Genomic DNA, 15,691 nt, shown 5'->3' with positions numbered 1-15,691 from the left:
AATTCAATGTTTTTGATTGTGACGATTTAATTTAACCATACTTTTCTTGGTCAAGTTGCTATTTGGGAAAATTCAAGTGCATTCATCTACTTATAGTCTTCTAATTATACTGACTGAAACGTAAAGCAGTTTGAGCTTTGATCAAACCTCTAGTCAGACAATAGTTTTAAAGACGTAATCTCAGAATGGGCCTTGCATAATTTTGAGAGGGGTGGTACCTCATTGAACGTATGCAACATGCAGTTTTTCAGGACAGGGAAACATACAATAGCACTACCCCATACAGCACAGTATAGGTACAATAACACCCCCCACTCCATTGATGGGCAGGGTTTAAATCAGGGCCTCATGGCTCACAGTGGAGAATGGTGACAGACAGCCATGGTAAACAGCAGTGAGAAGGTAACATGATGTCGTTTGTGTTCTACATCTGACCTGGCTGGAGTCTGCGCGGGGCTGAACAGAAGCTCTGGGGCTATCTGGAAGAGAGAGACGCTGTGCATGTCTGGCTCTCCTCCCTGTTCCCATTGACCTAACAGCTGAACAGGGGCGCAGTCAAAGGCAGGCAGGCAGGCAAGCTGTAGGAGGCAGCAGGACCTTCGCTCATTGTCTACCAATACTCAGGCTGGTTTAACTCTGTTGGCAGAAGGACCTCCCCTGGGATCACTTGGGATCCCAGTTACGGGAATGTTAGCACGACAGGTGTTGGAATCGGAAAATCTCACACACTGATACTTGCACACATTTACAGTGCGTACTGTGAGCTTACAAATCAACGTTCTCCATCTCAAACACAAGCACACACGTACAAACACTCATGTGCTGTACACACACACAAGAAAGATAAAGGCACTCCTCTGTTTTGTAGAATTCTCTCTCACAGACTGGTGGCGGCTTTTGTGTCCGAGTCAAAGGTGCCGCCTGGCACATTAGACACCCAGGTGCAGAGCAGATAGGGTTGCAATACATAAATAGTTAATTCACGCATGGCTATGGGAACGCCAGCTGCCCCGGTGTTTTTTGAAAATGAAATTATTTTTGGATTCACATCTCCACAGAAGGACTTGACATGCAAGACTGAAACAAACTCATTTCTGAGTCTTCCCATATCAATGTAATCTGTTCTCTGATATGTCCAACTTGAAACTTGATCTGCCTCTAGTGCTCCAGTCTGTTTTCAAAAGACTTAAAATGATAACGTAGACCAAAGTATGCACTGGTGCTTCACACTGCTGTAGTGATTACCGTTTATTGATGACGACTTCATTAATCGCTCGTCCGTGAAAAATGATCTCAACACTATGCAGTTCTGTTGGAACCGAAGAAGAAAAATGTAGCAGCATCATTTAGATTTCTTCCAACCAGATGTTCAGTTTGACGTGTTGACCTAGGAGATTAACCGTACTTAAAAGCATTACACGTGAATTGACCTGTGAGAAAGCAACTGTAATTCACGCATGGTTGGTAAATCTTTTTCATCTGCTCGATGGCTGCATACAGGAAGTTAACTGGTGAAATTATCACTGCAGACATAGTTGAAAGACCAGATTTCATCTACCCACTCAGAAACCTGTGTACTCATTTGTGAGTACTATGCTGTAACAAAACTGGTGGTAGACCAGGTTCAGGTTTTCCCCATTACATTTTTAAATGCAAGATGTTGACACAATATTGTTTCGCTTGAAGACAGGAACCACTCAGATAGCATATTGTTTTTGTTACAAATTAATGTACTGCATGTTTCGAAATAACACATTGGATTTTTGGACTTCCATCAACACAGAGAAGGCAATTCTCCATGTGTGTGAAATGGTGCTGGCAATCTGTGCCATTTGCATTCATTTCCAATGAAGAGTTTCGCTGTAACTGAGGCACAATAGCCTTTCTGAGTAGTGACGATTAGCACATAAAAGCAATGGGGGAATCTCAGTGCAGACAATATGCATGTGCAAGTGCATTGCATTCATACAATGCCAAGAAGTTCTGAAGGAGTTTCCATATCTGATCCACACTGCTTTGTGTCAACCGGGGTTGGGGGGGTGGGGCGGGGGCGGGGGGAGGGGGTCTTCCATACATAGCAGAATGCACAATCAGATTACTCCATAAAGACAATGATTTCTGTATGCCATCTCGTATTTCACTTTAGGAAACTTAGCGACACTGTGGCACAAAGTTTTCTGTGGTGTTGGTATAAGTAGATTTGGTCTGCATATATTACATTTGGAAATAGTTGTCTTTCATCATTCGCAATACATTCACTGTGGTTGCTGATGTCGGTATGAAATATGTATGCTGTGCAACGCATCCTGACCACAACTACATTATGTACATCTCAAAAGCGCTGTAGTGCAATAGAAAATACACTGCAGAACAATATACTGCAAATAAACAACGCCAACAATCTGTAACAAGAAAAGTAATAAAACCTACTGTAACTGTTAATACTATGCAAAATCAAATTTGATGTCTTTGTTTGTCAAACAGAAAGGTGTGAGAGGCCTGTCATGGAAATAGTTTTTATCCAAAAATAAAGAGCTATTGTTTTCACTTCAACTTCCTGTTAACGTTTAACATCCCAATCTTTGCTGTAGAACACTCAGCTGACATATGGACACATGGGGATAAGATATCACACAATGTGAATTAACTGATGTGAAAATAAAATATTTTGCTAAAATATTGCGCCACACCAGCATCTGCAGTCTTCTGCCTTTTTTAACATTTAGTCATTTAGCAGACGCTCTTATCCAGAGCGACTTACAGTAAGTACAGGGACATTCCCCCGAGGCAAGTAGGGTGAAGTGCCTTGCCCAAGGACACAACGTCAGTTGGCATGACCGGGAAACGAACTGGCAACCTTCGGATTACTAGCCCGACTCCCTCACCGCTCAGCCAACTGACTCCCTAGCAAGCATCTCAATGAAACTCCATCCTCTGAAGTACATTCATCGCAACAGGAGTCACGAAGAGGCACCTCTGCATGCTCCCCTGTGAGTCTCTCAACACATTCATATTTGCCAGATCAAACAAAGCCAATTCTCTTGTGACACCAACAACACAGGACTCACACAAACCTATTATCATTGCTTCCAAGGGCACCCTTAGGAAAAAATATGTGTTTTTCTGAACACACCAGCTTGCTTCAATAGTGTACATCAGAAAATAAAGAGCTGTAAATGCACTGTGACATGGAGTATACCCAGAACAGTTTTGCTCATTGTGCTATGGCTTGGGAGAAAAATGCCCAGATGATCTGATATAAGCGTGACATTTTCTCATAGCTCTTTCAAGGTAAAAGGTTTCCCAGAACAATATAATACAAAACCAACATAAAAATCTAAAACACAAATCTTGAACCTTGTTGTCTTTCAGCTCATAGTTCAAGTGCAAAGGACATCGAAGGGAGACGCCCCCTCTGGTCAACCAAGGAACCTTTTTACAAAACATTCTATCCTGTGTTCTAAGAGTGTGTATTAAGAATGTTTAAGAGTAAATTGTACATTGTTGACATGTTCTAGTTTGAATACATGTATGGAATTTATGTTTTTGTACAGATACAGATAAAGTCACATGCATTTTCACAGCAGTTACCCAACACTGCAGGCCCCCACAACTAATGAGAAATGTTCCACAGGGTATTTAGGATTTAACATTTTTTTTTAAACAAAGTAGGTAGGATAAATTATTCCAAAAAGATCATTAGCCCAATAGGTATTGGGATTTTGGTCACAAAATATAATTCCTAAACACTTAGGAGCTGAACTGTGTGGTAATGAATGCCTTTCCCCAGTGGTATTTACATTTGATGGTCTGAGGTAGAATTATGGTTTTGAAATACTGTCCAATACATATTTCCCTGACAGGAAGTATGTGAACATTGGGAAATATCCAGTCTTCAAGTGGGATTTACAAGCCAAAGCCCTTGGATGTGTTCAAGCTGCCACTGATTGGAGCAGAGTGACTGGCTTTCTTTCACTGATTCCTGGGAGAGAGGGGGAGGGATAGAGAGAGAGAGAGGCAGTAGGGAGGCGATTGGAAGAGATGGAAATGGGCGGAGAGAATGTGTAAAGGAGAGACATTTTTAAACTGTAGGGAGCAGCAGCAGCCTTTCAAATAAGGCAAGAATACTGGGGCCGCAACAAGAGTTAGAGTGAGACTGTATGAGCTGAAGGACCTCAACGCTGCTCAAAGCCATGGGATAACTATTACAGTACAAAAACATAAAATAGCAGAGAAAGGTAATGATTTATAATTATAGAATGCAGACCATAATTATTAATATCACATAATAGCATGGACAAATATTACTCATGTGCTACTTCTAGCAAAATGTAAGGAGAGCTTGACCCTTGACTGATATCAGAATACAACATACATACAACATTCCTCTCAAGCAGAAGGTTCATGAGAGTTGTGATTTGTTGCCCTTCTTAGTAATCATATACAGCCTTCAACCTTACAGTCCAGATTAATATAAAAAATAAATACACATTGTTAGCTACATTTGTATACATTTATTAGCCCAAACTTATCCAGAGAGCTCTTTTCAAACAGGCAGTAGTGCATATTTGAATTTGTTTATCATCCCATTGATTTTATTATGTTCCGGTGAACATGAACTGTATTTCAGTTATGCCTGGTGATTCATCAAGTAGTTCAAAGGTCAAGTGGGTTTCAGAATATTGATTGTGAATAATTCACATCAAATATTTATTTTCAAATTTCATATAAAATGATATCCTCAGGTTACAAGCATTTACTTGCTTGATCTGTAATCAGATATTACTGAAAGGTAATGTGTAAAGTCTCAACAACCTGAAGAGTATTGACAACCATGAAAAAACACATTTGCAATGAAATGCCTTGCATGCCATACTGTATGGGAACACATTGTTATTTCATGGATTTTATTTGACTGGGCCCTTATACGTCATTGAGGCAAAACAAGATATGCTTAACTAATTGTATTGATTATTCTCACTACATATACCACATCTAGACACAACATGATTATATTACAATGACCTTTAAAAGGCCAAACAGACAAATGCAGAGTTTAAAATGTGTATGTCATATTAACACTGTCTATACAGTCACAAAAAAATATATGAGAACAGCAATCAAGGTGCCTTTAACGTCATCCACAAGCAAACATAGGTGTTCATGGTGCTTGTGACATAGACAAGACACATTAGTAAATAACTACTGTAGATAACTGTGAAAATATACCATCAAATCTGCTTCATAGTAGTTTATGGCCTCTGTCGAATGACGTTCATATATTGCTTTTAGTGGCAAGCCAATGAAATGCCGGCTTTAAAATAAAGTCTGCCATGATTCATGTCATCCAACTGTCAGTTTTACATTAATATTATGACCATATCCATCATGTTGCCCATCTATAATGAACACCAGCTGTAAAATACAATTTGGCATGACATCACATAGGATATTTCCTTGATAGCAGTCTGTTGCCTGCAATTGATGGATACATCAGGTGAAAGTAAATACCAGAATAACAACCGAATAAGGTGCAATATCAGGGGGAATGAATACCAGAAAAAAAGACATCTTGACCAAACAAAGTGGCTAAAGTTCTTTTCCATGAGTGTTTGGAAAGTATTTTAATTAAGTTGACGGATGTCTCCTCATTCTGTCATTCAACAAGATGATTCTCCTGGTATGTATTTAGATTTTCCCAACACCAAAGTCACATGAACTTTCTCTATGCAAAGATACCTTGCTTACAGCAATTTATTTATTTGAATACCCCTTTCTCCTTGATATAACAAATGAGAAATTACAATTACAATCTTTGCCCCAGGAAATATGCAGCCATGAAAGCAGCAATGTCTGTTTGATATTAAAGTATAAGCTGCTCCTTCAAAAAGTGTGTTGATTCTCCATACTCCAATATTGACTAACTGTCTCTGTTTGAAGTACGCATTACTAGTGCCATGCAAACTCAGTGTTGAAGCTTAACTTGTTAGTTCTGCCAATGTAACAGATGCAAAGTAACCACTGATGCCCCCAGATATTACAATTGACTGCTCATATGCAGTGTTCAGTGAAAGTGAATGAAGTAAAGTATGCTGTAAAAAAGTGTATATTTAAAGCAATGTTTCATGTGAATATAGTTAGTGATTAGGAAGTAAAGTGTATTTTTAATTAATTTATAGATTGAATGGTATCTTCAGTGTGCCAGTTCTCAACAAACAAAAAAAAACAGAAAAAAAGTTGTTGTTACCCACCCCCTCTCATCAAGAGGAAAAACATTGACCGAAACAAAGTGATGCAGCACAGCCTACTGTCCTTCTGTTGTCCTGTTGAAGACGTGTTATCGAGCATGCATCCTTGGAGTAGTTTGGTATCTCTTTTTTTTTTACCCCCGGCCCCTCCTTGCAATGAAATTTCACAAGGAAAACATCCTTGTTTATTAAAGTAGTGAAACATGAGAATAAATCTAATTACATTCAAGTAGGTCAGAAATCAGCTTCTGAGTATAGAAGTAATCAAACTGAATATTTAATGGGAAATACTTCGCCCCTATTTTCTTCAAAAAGAGTCGCCCCACCTCCCCTCTACTCTCTATTTCTCTCTCTCTCACTCCCCCTGCTCGACTCCTTTCTTATCAGGGGCATCCTGCAATCTTGTAATTTACTTAATCAAAATCACCTGAATATTGTTGGATCACCATCAAGAGGGAGGACGAGTTCTATAAATAGACTCCCAGACTTCTGGTCTGCAGATGACAGGAAGGACTCATGTGGAATGCCTTTTTGTCCAGAAAGGAAATTAATTTCTTATGATTTTAGAAAGCGTTTGCTGGTGTTTTGTTTAAAGGCTGGAGCGAGCTCTCCTTCATTGATGATGTGATGAGAGATGCATTTTCGAAAGAATATGGCTGCTATTGTAAACCAATTCCGGCTCTTTCTCAAAGCCTGGGAGAGAAATCACAGTTTTCAAATCTATGGTGGACTTAGCTTTAGTGTTGTTCCTCCTGCATTCAAACATCATTAAAGGACATTAAACATCATCCAAGGATGTATTGTATTATCATTTGATCATCAAGCTGGAAAGTGATGACAAACTTTGCTTTGAAAGTGTCCTGGAATGTTACAAGTTTGGACGATGCTTTGCATGATGGGATATCTTTTTATCACTGCCAATCTGGATATAACATCCTGCCTGCAACCATATTTTGCACAGTTTACATGATCAAGAATTAATGGGTTTTATTTGGACATTAACTAGCAGTCTCATAGGACTACCATGAATAGGTAGGTCTCAATCCCAAGTGGGGCAACTATAGTAAGAGACCATGGGGATACCAAACATGGCCAGTGGAAATTAATTCAGTTCTTAGGCAACTAAGAGCTCAAGCCAGCATCAAGATACAGAGTAATGTATTGAACTAGGGAGTCAGGTGGCAGAGGGGTTAGGGAAGCGGGCTTGTAATCAGAAGGCCAGTTTGATTCCCGGCCGTGCCAGATGACGTTGTGTCTTTGGGCAAGGCACTTCACCCTACTTCCCTCGGGGGAATGTCCCTGTACTTACTGTAAGTCGCTCTGGATAAGAGCGTCTGCTAAATGACTAAATGTAAATGTAAACTGATAATTGAGGATATAACTAAAAATGTTGTCATAGATTCAATATCAAAGTTTCTTCCTATAGAACGCTTCTAGGACAGTACTTGTGTCTGGTAGACATAGACATTTTGAGTAAAAAGCATTACTCCACAATATTTGAATGGCTGAGAGATGAGGTATTCATATTCAGAGTTGATTTCCATGATAATAAAATGCCTCCAGTCGAAAATGGACCATGTGGTCAATGAAAGGATGGCCAATTACGCCAACTCTTATTGGTCTAGACTCGTTTGGCCACAATATCCCATGTTCTTGGAACTAAAATCCAATGGCACATGAACACTATAATCTGAGCAATTTTCCAAACATCTTCAACTTCCGTCATTTGGAAATAGATCCAGAACGAGTAAGTCCAACTATAAAACTAGGCCTCTTGTCAACTTATGATTCCAAAATGTTAATGATGCAGTTCAAAGTACCTCAAAAGATTTACATCTGTGCCCAATACACAAGGTTATTAGAACACAGAACATATATCCATCAAAAGTCAAGGTATAAACTCTAATCTCTGTTCTTGAGGCACAGCAAAACTACACTGAAATGATATTCCTCATTGCAAAATGGTTAATCACAAACATCATCATTCTGTCAGTTAGATGCTGAAAATGTTGACAAAATGCAACACAGATCAGAATATATTTGTAAACTGAACACTCACATAGGAAACAGATTCGGTGTCGAGAGAATTACGATGAAATAACACATTGGACCAATACATGGTGCTCAACTACAAAATTGTTTCATTTGATAACTCATTCTAAAATCAGTAGATTAATTATTATGCAATGTTATGTATTATGTAATTACTAAACAGGCCATTTAGCTGCTAAATAGAGCATTCTGTAGGTAAGCATATCTAACTGCTCTTGGTGTGTGACTTTGTTCGAGCCTCTTGGTTATTACAATTCTCAACTGTGATGTGGACCGAGAACACTTTTGACACATCTCTTGAAACAGTCTTCTAATTTGTCCCTTGGGCAGTAGTTATGACTTGAGTGACACTGAGGTCTGACAACATGACTTTTTTTTCTTCAGGCCAAGGCTCCAATGTAGCTCTAGTCTGGAAATCAGGGTGTCTTACGATTTGGTTGTTTTCCCTTTAGAGACATCGGTTTGAATTAACGCCACCACCGTCTGTGTTTCTGACTATGAGGTCTCGCCGGAGACAGCTCAGGCACTTATACACACCAGGTGTTTTCTTCTTGTAGAGGTGACTATGACACCTACCTGTTTTTTAGCCCAAACCTGTCAAGGGAGCCACATTTAATTAATGTAATGATCAAAGCAGGGAAAGCAAGTTTAGCCCTGAGGTAAGAATCCCAGTGAGCCATGCTCACTGCTAATTATTTAGTATTAAGGTAGACAGACTTATGCATAGATGACTACTTCAAAGATTTGATTGGGTTTAGTTAGTTACAACAGCAAAATGCCTGGAGGAACCTATGGTGACATCAAAACATCAGGGTGGATAAATCTGCTTGTGTAAACTGTCTCCAGTCAGCCACAGGTAACCCTTTATCCCCTTTGACAGCGCTGGATCACACATGTATTGCACAAACTTGATCGGAGGAAGGGACATCGTAGCCTACAAACTTACACCTTAGTAAACTTTTATTCGGTAGATGCTGTTTTATATGGGAATGGATAATGACTTGTCAGTCATTTATAGGAATAACATGACACTTTGCAACAATTGCAATCACATTACAAGACAGGTAAAGGATGGTTGAAAGCAAAGTGAATGGTGTTTCTTCAGAAAGGTACAGTACAGTATCTAATGTTGGGGTGATGACATTTCTTTGACTACAATGCAAATAGCAAGACTGCTGTACTGCTGTTGAGTGCTTTCTGAATCCAAACTAGTGTTAGGAAACAACTAACCAAGAGGAATACATCTGAACAGCAGAAGATGTTAAGGACTGTACCACTATACTCGTCAGACACCTTTATTTGTATTGTGTAGTGTAATTGTTCAAAGTTGAAATAAAATGTGCTATGATGTCACGATAGTATAGCATAAAGTACCAATATTGATATTCTCATAATCATCTTTCAGAGCATGGTGCTCTTTTACAATAATTCATATTTGTTTTACTTAAAGCTGGAATAGGTTACATTTATTCAAATATAAGATACAGCGCCCCCAATTCTTGTCTGAACTTCCATGTTTTCCTCCAGCTCTAGTTTGATTGACATTGGTTTCACAAAATAAGCCCATAAGGAAGTCCTACCTCACCGAAGGCGATTGGCTGGAAGAGGATTGCTGTTACAAAATTGGCTGGAAAGTAGCGGGAAGCTCAAAAAAATGTGTATTGACATTCCACTGTCACTGAACTGTCTGTATTGCTAAACAACTCTCAGAGGGCCTCATTAGCTTACACAGCATGTTTATAGGGAACAAAACCTTCCTTTTATCTGAAAAAAAGTGACTGTTGTACCTTTAAAGGACATCCATCGCGTAGGTGACATCTATGCAAGATGCGCCTGAGGAGAGGAGTCTGTCTACATGTGGAGCTCTGATTCAATCATTTTAAAACCTCTGGCTTCTTTTGGTTTGGAAATGACACCCTGTTTTTGTCCGTGTGATTCAGAGAGGATGTCCATTCTAAAATATGCTATAGTGAAAGAGGGATGGCTCTATGGTTTGTGAGTGTCCTGTGAGGCTTTGTATGAAAGTGTAACGTGGCTGCTTTACATTTCCCTAACTTCGCTTTTTTCTTTATCTTCTCTAATTTCTCTTTACTGGACTTTCATTAGTAACATTAACACAAATGTGCTCTATTACTAAGGTCATTTTTGTTTTGTGAATGATATAATATTCATCAGTTAGTTCAAAGTTTAGGAAGAAGCTGATTTTCATATTTAGGGCATTTGGCTGGTTCTGAAGCCCGTCCCCAACAGTTCAACCGATAGTCCTGCAACTATAAATAAAACAACAGTGGATCACTGAATTCATTATTTACTGCTTGCGCATGGCAGTCAAACAAGCAGCCAGTTTTCAATAATGACTCCAGTTTGGCCTTTGGGGGCTACCATGAATAGAATTAGCCTCAGACGGAAACACAGGGCTTTCTTTGAGTCATGTGAACGGGGATTTTTTTGATAGCCCCCTTCTCAATGCATAGATTGGGGAGACAAAAAGACTACTGTCTTCTGCACTGGTGTTCAGAGTAACCTCAAGGCACTGCCAAAAAATGAACTCCTTATTTTCAGACCTGAGCATTGCGAGCCATTGTTCCACCAAGCTCTCCTTTAGTGTTAGCCACCACAAAGGCAGGCCTAGTAACCTGGTCGCCTGCAGCTGGTAGACACCTGTTGAGCAAGTCAAATTAGGGAAGGAGTCCCACTGTTCTGGCTTTAGTGTCTGTGGGTTTTGTGTGTGGTATTAGCTTTGGTCCCGCTCAGTGTGGAGGTTGGCTGGATGGTCAGTTTGGATGCTCTTTGTTTTGGTTGCTCACATCAGTTTTGAAATCCAAGCTGAAACCATGCCAGTCAGCACTGCTTTTGGATAGTTAGCTATGTTACAATGCACTGTACATATACCTAACCATTGCCCAAAACAGTTTTCCTTTGCATTACGATCAGTCGACCAATTGTTTTGGTCAGGTCTGCTGGAGCATAAGTGACATGCAGTGTTGTCTGACATCAGAAACATACTTAGAAATGTAATCTGTGACAACATGGTTGGAGTTTGAAGACTATATTAAACAAGTTTGTTTTTCCGCTTATGAAATCTTGATACAATACCACCACAAACTTGAAGAACTCCAAGTACTGAAGTGACAGACCAATGCAATTAGATACAAATAAAAACAGTTTGTTATGGAATCTCCCAGCGGAACAACATAAGTCTCACTACTATCATGAGGGCAAATGCTAATCCCAACATCCTTGAGAAAAAAATAGGACAGAGTTCATTTTCCCAAATTATCTAATTTGGCCTTTATGCGAGATGGTAGCATGGGAGCCCGGGATTCTTTTCATCTGAACAAGAGATGTTCTTGTTAGCCACTGCAACTCTTCGGTTAGGAGATAGAAAACAGATATTAATCATCATTTGGACACACAAAAAATTCACTTATGGGTCATGGTTAAGTGATTCAGTTCTGTGGAACACGGCAGTCCTTTGTGTTGGGCTTCCATTCCCAAGAATGTTGCCCGTCTTGTGACTCTGGAGGTCAAGGGAGAAATGACATCACCGACTTTGCACACATTAGGATGCTGACACAGTGGCACCTTGTGTTCTTACTATCCCCCTTTCTTCTGAGAGCCTGGATTGTGTCCCCCCTTCCTGTTCTTTCAAAGAATACCTTTTCTCTCTCTCCTCCTCTTAGGCAGCTGCTGTATGAAGTGGAGAAAATGACACTCCATCTAATGATGAATGGTACTTGACCCTAGACCTGTTCCTCAGAGTTTTGCACGGCACTGCATTGACATGAGATCCCACCAATATGATATTTACAGTACATCATAAAAAGCAGCTAGAGGAATAGAATAATTTGGCACCAGGAAGGTGCTCCAAATTATGATTAAATATGTGTTTGTCCTACCCTTGTAGATTGCACATTGGAAAACCTTTATTACAATGGGTCACACCAACTTTCGGGTGTCAGTCCATTGCTTGACACACATTCCGAAGCGATAGGTTGCCCAAGTGAGGCCTTTGTTACGTGATTAATTACTCGAAGCAACAGTTATGGCAGGATTAACAATTAGCTAGACCTGTCAAGTAGTCAGTCTAAGATGGCAAACTAATTGAACGGCTGGTTGCCCATTGTGTCCCAGTGCAAGGCTATAAAAGTGAGACGGATTCCTTCACTTTCATCTCTTTTACATGCCTAATGCCAGGCTGGAGAAAGGCCTGCTATCCTTTAAACGCGTAATTTTCTATAAATATTCATGTCCTTCCACTTTGAACTTTACTAAGTTACCTTCATGCTATTCCGTAAACTTGCTTTTCCTTTGTAGCAGTGTACACGTTGTCCTCCACATATTCACATTTTGCACGGCAAAACTTGTATCATTGTTTAAATTGTTACTTTTGTAAGGTGGCACTACTTTGGGTATTTTGTGTTTCTTATGCAGGTGGAACTCTCCCTGCTCAACAATACCATTATCTATCACCACAACACAAGACAGCGACTCTAACCGATTTTCCAAAGGAGAGTGAGTAAACATGAAAGTATAGTGCAACATAGAGAAGAATACACGGCAATAACTGATTGTATTCAAATATTTTAAGAAAAATGAAAGACAAAATAACTTTCAGTTAAAAAAATGGGGTTTGGTGTGTCATGTCCAACTTTTGAAAAGGAACCTGTGAGGCCCCACAACTGACGTGGCTCCCTCAAAGACTTGTCAAGAGTGGCCATGGGAAGTGCCCCAGCTGTATGGCTGCACCATCAGGCCATGGCTCCTCTTGAAAGGTTTGCTTGGAGGCAGGGAGGCAAGCAACTTGATCAAGAAGAAAGTCAATTGTTCCACTCCAAAAGGGGAAGGCACAGGAGGAGCAGCACCATGGTGTGTGAGACATATCAAAATATTTGACAGACTTCAGCATTATGAAAACCCTTCTTTTCTCCTCTATGGAGACAGTGATGGTCACATCGGGCCCCTGGCTGGCTCATGTCATTGTTCAGCCACTGTGGGTTCAAAGCTGTTCCTTTAGGATGAAGTCACTGTGCAATAATACCATGTAATGAAATTAGCAGTTGTTAAACAGGTTTCAATCACACAGGCTTGTTTTGGGGGGCTTGGGCAAGATCAAAGTAACACTTGCAAAAAAAATTCTAACAAGTATGAGAACTGGAGTTATGAAATAATGGGGGCAATATTCAATAAACTAAACTTATTAAAATGTTTTAAATCTTAATTATAGCATAATGTATATAATAGCAAATGTGATCTTTTATAAATTTATTCTACAAAAGAACGGTCAGTCTGACATGTATTTTCCAATATCCTATATACGCTCTATGCATTGGAAAAGGACATAATTCTGCATTGAATATCTATCATTGAACTCTGTGTGTGTTTGTTCTGGCCTCAAGGCATGTCTCCTGAGCCTACTGTGCCTTGCACCTCACAGAACCCCCTGTATCTAAAACTAATAGCTTTGAATCACTCTCCACCCTGCTGCTAATTTATTTTCCAGGGTATTATGGGAATTAATGTACCTGACATTCTATGTGAATGGCTGGAGCTCTTTGTGGCCTTTTTATATTTAGTTCAACATATTCCTACTGATGCCTTCCTATTGAAACATGGTCTCTTTTCTGAGAAGCTGGAGAGAGAGAGAGAAAAAAACAGACAGCGCTAAACCTCTAGGTACAGAAGGCTGTTAACGGTTGCTGATGATAGTAGGCAAACATTAACATAATAATTAGTGTCTTGTAATTGTTTCATTAAAACCAGTTGTTCCATTTCTCCTCGTGTTTTCCCAGAAGACGAGCTGAATTTGGACGAGAGCCAGTGGGAGGACATCCACGTTGTCACCGGAGCGCTCAAGATGTTTTCCTTTTTTACCAGGAGCTGTCAGTGCCACTGTTTTCTTACTGTTTTCTCTCAACCATACGTAGAGACAATACATGAACAGGACCCACTTATTCCGGCAGGAGACATCACCTTATTCTAAGCATCTGAAGGAATCTGGATAGAGGAAGCATCCTGCAATTTAAGTCATTTGTCATTACTCAGGATGGCATCTCAGTTTGATCAGAGATCGGTGTGTGTGTATGTGTGTGGGGGGGGTATTTTACGATGTTGAAGGTAATTCGCTTGGAGACTGCAAGCCAATAAACATCATGCAAATGTGGGATGCGTGAATGATGGACATTACTGATCTTATGAGCTTTAGCATGTTAAAAATGCATTTTACTCTAATGTCCACAGTGTATTTTAGATCTGAAATGCACACCCCTGAACCTTAATCAGAAATCACCTTGCAATACCAACCCAATAGCTTTATATTTTCTTACAATCAATGGCATTGCATCTGTATCACATAAAGATCAGGTGCATTAAGTTATTATCTGTTTTCAAGTCAACATATACTGTACATGACAGTGTAGCCTACTGGACCTATTCCTTATTGTGAATAAGAGGCTAAGTTATACAGTATGGAACGCTAGCATTCACCTTGCCGATTCTCTTTCATTCCATTAGGAGGCATACTTCTCATGGGCTTGGATCAGAACCCATGCCAATTACTACAGGGAAAAGAATGTCAGCCACAGTTTTAAGTTAGATAACATGGGTGGGAATTTGACATTTAATATTTTCTATGAACTTCTGAGAGGATCTCCAGGAGATCAAGACGTATCTGTCTAATCAAGATGAATGATTGTCAATACGCCAAAGATTATTTATAGGCAAACCCTTTATGATCCGATAGGAGGGTACAACACATACATCACTAGAGTGTTTTAACACACATATATTTTCATTTTCAAAAAGAAAGATTTGTTGGTGGCGCAAAAATAAAGCGATTGACTCATGCTGACAATGTTTCAGTCAACTTATTGAATCTTAAAAAAGGGGGCAATTTTAGAGGCACAGTGCAATCTGTGGGTCTGAAAACATTGATAAATAAATGTCAGAAGTATGAATATGTTTGTTTGTTTGTTTATTGTGGGTGTAGATTTTCTGCAGTGTGTCTTAGAAATCTCCCTAAAGACTGATTGGAGTTGTGCACCGCAATTAACTCTGTGAGCTCTATCTATAAATCAACATCCTGACTTGCCATGTAGATGATGTTTGTGCCATTTAGAAATTAGCACTATCAGCCATCTGTATGGGGATTTTCAAATAACAGTCTTGGATATCGGATATTCAGACATGGCAAAAACAACTTTTAGAAAATCATTTTCATTCTTCATACACTTTTGTGTAGACATATATACTCATTTTCTTGACATTTTGAGTAACAAAACCACTGTGCAATTGAAAATAATTGCATGTGTGTCGCTATCGAAATAATGGTATCTCCCTCATTTTTACCACTCTTTCTACAATGTGGCTTACTATATACAGTATATTTCTTA

This window comes from Osmerus mordax, chromosome 22 (genome assembly GCF_038355195.1).
Source record: "Osmerus mordax isolate fOsmMor3 chromosome 22, fOsmMor3.pri, whole genome shotgun sequence".
Classification (NCBI taxonomy): Eukaryota; Metazoa; Chordata; class Actinopteri; order Osmeriformes; family Osmeridae; genus Osmerus; species Osmerus mordax.
This window is presented reverse-complemented; position numbering follows the sequence as displayed.